This window comes from Arachis ipaensis, chromosome B9 (genome assembly GCF_059453495.1).
Source record: "Arachis ipaensis isolate K30076 ecotype BB chromosome B9, ASM5945349v1, whole genome shotgun sequence".
NCBI lineage: Eukaryota > Viridiplantae > Streptophyta > Magnoliopsida > Fabales > Fabaceae > Arachis > Arachis ipaensis.
In genome coordinates, this window is record NC_142444.1 from 42,798,555 (window position 1) to 42,805,146 (window position 6,592).

A 6,592-nucleotide genomic window follows, 5' to 3' on the forward strand; every position below is an offset into this window, starting at 1 on the left:
TTCTTATATACCTCAAAGAATTTCCTACAAAATGAAAATTGAACACAACACACAGCCTTAAAACAAAAACAAAACAACACTCAGAAATCAATCACCTCTTCCAAACGCAGCCTTAAAACAAAACAAAACAACATTCAGAGTATGAGCATTGATCACAAAATTGATTTCTGAAACAACAAAAACAGCAGAACAAGGTTCAGAATTTGAGCATTGATCACAAAAAATTGATTTCTGAAACAAAACAAAAACGGCAGTACAACATTCAGAGTTTGAGCATTGATCACAAAAAATTGATTTCTGAAAGAAAATAAACACAGCAAAACCAGCAGAACAACATTCAGAGTTTGAGCACTGATCACAAAAAATTGATTTCTGAAACAAAACAAACACTCAACAAAACAATAAAAACTGATTTTTTTTTTCTTTCGGAAGAAGAAAACAATGAAAACATGAAGCATATAATAAATCAATGATCACCAATATCCAGCAATAATTTCAAAGAACAATAAATACACAACAACAATTTAGCAAATAAACGAGAACAAAACCTAAATAGAAAATCCAACAAATTAAATTGCAGCAACCTAACAATTTAGCAAATTAAAACAACAGCAGCCCAACAATTTAGCAAATTATCAACTTAACAAGTTCAAGAACAGAAAATCACAACAACAAAAAAAATTAAAAATAACAGAAGAACAACAACACAAGAACAATTAGCAAATTAACAAGTTCACAAAAACAGTTCAAATTTACCAGAAGAAACTAATGCAAGTGGAATCATCATGCTAATATGTTTTCTGCAAAGATGCTATTTGTGGAGCTAAAATTTCCTAATTACTAAGATCCAATTATTCTAATTTCACATGCAATCAACTTACTAAATTTCTAAAAGCTAGAAATTATAAAACCAACCAGAAATATGGTTAAAGCATTTCATCAAACATGTTGAGTGCGGTAAAATTAAAACAAAATAAGAGAATTCAAAGCTTAATATCAATGTGATAGAGAAGAGAACATAACTATTGTATACTTTAATTCAGTCTATCAAAAAAATCTAAACCGCTACCAAATCAAAAAGTTACTTATTGGAATAGAAATTAGAAGTTGCAGAGTTTGAAGCAGAGTATTGGTGTTGTGTGGGTGTATTGTCCGGTGGCGGGTTTAGGAAACTCACGGAGGCGACAAAAGAGAGCAGTTCGACGGCTAGGTGGAGCGCGCGGGTTGGTCGCAGAGTTTGAAGCAGAGCAACGTGGCTTCCAGACGAAAGCGAATGCGAACTCGAACGGTGAACGGCGAGTGAACGCGAACGGTGAACGCCGACAGAACGTGAACGGCGAAGAACGCGAACGAAGACGACGGCTGAACGAAGACGCGAACGTGAACAGCAAACAAACGGCGGCTGAGCTGAGCAGACAAAGACGACGGACGCCGAGCTCGAAGAAGCAGCTGCGATCGGTGACAGCGAACAAGGGTTGAAGACTTGGAGCACGAGGGAAGCTAGGGCAGGGTTTTGGTTTTGGTACTAATTTGCTCCTTTTTGTTTTTTTTTTGTTTTTGTTAAAAAACATGAAACGGCGTGGTTTATCCCAAGGTTCTGAAAACCGGACCGGTCATCGAACCGTTCTAGTCACTGGTTCACTGGTTTACTGGTCCAACCGGTCCAACCAGTAGTTCAACCGAAAAAACCGTTTTAGAATAAAATAATAAATAAATTATAAATAAACATCCTAAAATATAATTATAGTATAATATAAATCTTAAAATATCTTCGAAATTTAAAACACTACATAAAATATCATCAACCTAACCTATATGATCTTATCAAAATACAAACTCAAAAATTAAATAGTAAAAAAACATATCTAAATATTAAATCCCAACATCATGATTTATCAATCATCAAAATCCACAAGAACTTGTTACAAATTTGCTTCGGTGGATTAGGATTAGGATTAGCAGCATCATTCGAAATTAATAAAAGTTTTATTAATCTCTATTTGATTAATACTATTATCCAGAACTGAAATTAGTAAAAGTTTTATTAATTAAAACAAAATTAAAGACCAACCACAGCACAATGAAAAATCAAAAAATTATCAACATGACCATATCTAAATTCTGCCACCAACATTTAGCAACAAACAAAGCCAGCAAAACCAGCAATAATTAGGAGCCAGCAACTACAAATCAAAGCAAAAACAGTAACTACAAAACAAAGAAGTATCCATAACCAGATACAAAATTAAAGACTAGCCATAGCACATTGAAAAATCAAAAAATTATCAAGATGAGCATATCTAAATTCTGCCACCAACATTCAGCAACAAACAAAGAAATAAAAACAGCAGGACATTCAGCAGCAAAAACACCATTACCAACAGCATTCAGCATTCAGCATTCAGCAACAAAAATTATCATTCAGCAACAAACAGGGCATTCAACAACAAAAATTAGCATTCAACAACAAAGTGTGATCTTATCAAAATACAATCTCAAAAGTTAAATAGTAAAAAGAAATATCTAAATATTAAAAACCAACATGAAGATTTATCAATCATCAAAATCCATAAATTAGAACCTTGTGACTGACTATTATTCGAACTAGGTGGATTAGGATTAGCAGAATCATTTGAATTAGGAGGATTGACAGACGAATTATTACTCAAACAGGCATTATAAGCAACTGCTTCTTGATTAATACTTTCATCCATAACTAAATTCAATAAATCATAATCCAAATTAAAAACAGCAACAGAACGGCTAGAAATCCAATAATCATCCATAAGACCATAGAACAGAATCAGTAACAAATCCATTACTCAATTTCAGAAACAATCAGAAACAAATCCATTACTCAATTTAAGAATCAGTAACAAATCAGTAACAAAAGCACATATTAGAACAGAATCAGTAACATATCAGAAATCAATCACTAACTTCAGAGTTCAGATTCACAAATCCCTAATTTCAGAAATTGCATATTTGAGTAATTTGAAATTTCAGAGTTCAGACCACTAACCTTGACTGAGAAATTATAAAAGCTAGAAATTATAAAACCAATCAGAAATATGGTTAAAGCATTTCATCAAACATGTTGAGTGCGGTAAAATTAAAAATGAAATAAGAGAATCCAAAGCTTAATTTCAATGTGATAGAGAAGAGAACAAAACTATTGTAACTTTAATTTAATCTATGGAAAAATCCAAACCACTACCAAATCAAATAATTACTTATTGTAGTAGAAATCAGAAGTTGCAGAGTTTGAAGAAGAGTATTGGTGTTGTCTGTTGTGTGAGTGTATTGTCTGGTGGCTGGTTTAGGGAACTCACGGCGGGGACAACAGAGAGCAGTTCGACGAGTGGAGCACGCGGGTTGGTCGCAGAGTATGAAGCAGAGCAACGTGGCTTCCAGACGAACGCGAACGGTGAACGGCAAACAAACGGCGACGGAAGCGTGGCTGAGCAGACAAAGACGGCGGACGCCGAGCTCGAGGAAGCAACCGCGATCGGTGACAGCGAACAGGGGTTGAGTGCGACGAACGGCGAGCTTTGAGTGCGACGAACGGCGAGCTTTGAGTGCGACGGACGGCAGCAGTATGCCCCTCCTTGTGGCTTACAGTGCTAGGGTTTTGTGGTTAGGTTTGTGATTTCTCTGACTGAAAGAAAGAAAAGGGAGAACGGGAGAAAAGAAACGAAGGAGCTTCCCTTTTTGTGTAAACCGGCCGGGTTCCGGTTCGGTCTGACCGGCCGGTTCTCGTCCGGTTCAACGGTTTTTAGCCGGTTTTTTATTGTCGGTTTTATATGTCTGACCGGACCATTAATACTGTCGGTTCGCGGTTAAATCGGTCTGACCGGTCGGTCCGGTCCGATTTTCAGAACAATTTATCTATAACCGGCCGGTTACCGGTCCGATCCAACCGGCTGATTTCCGTCCGATTCAACGGTTTTTGAACGGTTAAAAACAACAAATTGGACCGTTTTTTTCTTATCCTGATTGGATCGGTTTGACCAGTCGATCCGGTCTGATTTTTAGAACTATGTTAAAATATCGTCATATCGGATTTTTTTAAAGAAAAAATTGATCTGGTCTAGATTTTCAAACCAGCCAAATCGAATTAGGTCGCACCAGTTTTTAAGTGTCTCCGATCTAATTTCTAGTTTGCACCGATCGAATGTTCGGTTTATTGATTTTTTTTATTCGACCAGAGAATCAATCCAGTTTTTACTGCTTTTATGTTTTGCTGATTTCATGGGTTTGGAACAGTATCTTCGGTTTATGAGCTTTTCTTAAAAAAAAAAAAGTAAAAGTAATGTTATAAAATATTATGGAGTATTATCATATATAATGGAATATAAAATATTATCATACATAATAAAATATTATCAATTAATGAGATATGAATTTTTATAATGTGTTTTCGCTAATTAGTAATTGAGTTAAATAAATAACATCGTATTATTATTTACTTTAAAAATTTTCATCTATAAATAGACCCTAAAAAAAAGATTTAAGGTTCAGAAAATCGAATCGGATTGACCGGTTTAACCGGTTCAATCGTGAACCGACAACCAAAGCGGTCCGGTTCATTGTCAAACCGCTAATAGAAAAAACGCTAAAAAATTGGCGAACCGACCAAGAATCGGACGGTTGGACCGAACCGTCAACCGGCCGGTTCGGATAACACGACCCCGTTTTTTATTTGAAAAATTAAAACAGAAGCATGCATTCGAGACCCAACCCCCCTCTTCTTCCCCCAACATTCGTCACACCTGGAGAACTCTGAAGAAAGGAAAAATAAAAAACCCTAGACCTTCATCGCCGTCGCCATTCCCGGATCCTAAGAGCCGCCGCCGTCCCTAGGTCTTCAGCGCCGCCGCTTCTTCCTCTTCCCCGTGTCCGGAACCCAGTAGATCTGCACGTCGTCTTCATCTTCGCCGGCTTCTCGGCACGGAACCCAGGTTAGTGGCTTCTCGTCTTCATCTTCAGTTCTTCACTGAATGTTTAGTCTTGTTCTTGGCTTGAACTTTGAAGCTCTGATGTTGTTCTTCGATCTTCTTCTTCGGCCGCCTTCAATTTTTGTTCCGTTTTTCTTCAATTCTTCTTCTTGGGTCTTGGTTTGAAGTTTGTTTCTGAATGTATTTGTTGATGGATCTGTAATTAACTAATTACCCAGGTTAGTGTTTTCTCTGTTTTCAAATTTATTGTTACTCTGTTTAGTGTTTTCTAATTGCTTGTTGGCTAGTGTTTTACACTTTTACTGGTTTACTGGTTGCTGATGGCTCCTAATTTTTTTGTTCACATTTGCTAATGGCTTTGATTTGTAGTTGCTGGTTTTGCTTTGATTTGTAGTTGCTGGCTTCTAATTATTGCTGGTTTTGCTGGCTTTGTTTGTTGCTGAATGTTGCTGGTTTTGCTGGCTTTGTTTGTTGCCGGTTGCCGTTCGTTGAAGGTTAGTGGCCTCCGCTTCTTCTTTTGAAGTTCTGAAATTGTTGTTCAATCATGGTGGTTCCATTTTTTTGTAATCTTCTGTAATTGGCTGTTGCTGATGGATTTGTCTTGTATTTGCTAGCTGGTGATGGCTGTAAATTTTTTTTTTCAAATTTACGGGTGGCTGGCTCTGATAGTCTGATTTAGTGTTTTACTGATTTGTAATTGCTGGATTTACTGGATTTAGGCTGAAATTTTTGTCAAAAACTTTAATAAGAGCATTAACTTGTTTTACTGTTATCACATTCAAAAACTTTAATAAGAGCATTAAGTTCATCAGTTTGTGCTTTTCATCTCACTACAAGAGCTAACTGTGAGGAAACAGTGGATTCTAAGCTGACCACTTTGCTGACTTATTTTATCAGCATCTTCTTCCAACTCTTTTGTTTCAAATTTATTGATTTAGTCTGAAATTTTTGTCCAAATTTACTAATGGCTCTGTTTTGCAATTACTAGTTGCTGATGGCTCTTAATTTTTTTGTTCAAATTTACTGATGGCTTTGTTTTGTAATTGCTGGTTTTGTTGGGTGAAGGTTTAATGTTTTGGAATGTTTTATAATGTGCTAATGTTTGCAATTGCTGGCTTTGTTTGTAACTGCTGGGTGAGGGTTTAGTGTTTTTGGTTAATGTTTTGGTTTGTTTGTTGCGGAATGCTGTAGGCCGAAGCAAATTTCCAACAAGTTCTTGCAGATTTTGATGATTGATAAATCATGATGCTGGGATTTAATATTTAGATATGTTTTTTTACTATTCTATTTAACTTTTGAGTTTGTATTTTGATAAGATCATATGGATTTGGTTGATGATATTTTATAGTGTTTTAAATTTTGAAGATATTTTAAAATTTATATTACACTATAATTATATTTTAGGATGTTTATTTATAATTTATTTATTATTCTATTTTAAAACGGTTTTTTCGGTTGAACCACCGGTTAGACTGATTGGACCAATAAACCAGTGAACCAGTGACTAAAGCGGTTTGATAACCGGTCCGGTTCTCAGAACCTTGAAAAGATTTTAACACACATCAAGTTCACAAGAATAAGTAATATAAGAAGACTAATTATTTACTACTAGCTTTTGTGTTTAATTCTTGTGT

At 35.7% G+C, this 6,592-nt stretch overlaps 1 long non-coding RNA gene across 1 annotated transcript; it reads left to right on the forward strand.

The window, feature by feature from the left end:
- Nucleotides 1-4,647: 4,647 nt before the first annotated feature.
- Nucleotides 4,648-6,361, forward strand: LOC110267051 (uncharacterized). Its single transcript, XR_015899943.1, has 2 exons — nucleotides 4,648-5,452; nucleotides 6,150-6,361. It is a non-coding gene; the product is annotated as an uncharacterized LOC110267051 (long non-coding RNA).
- Nucleotides 6,362-6,592: the final 231 nt, after the last annotated feature.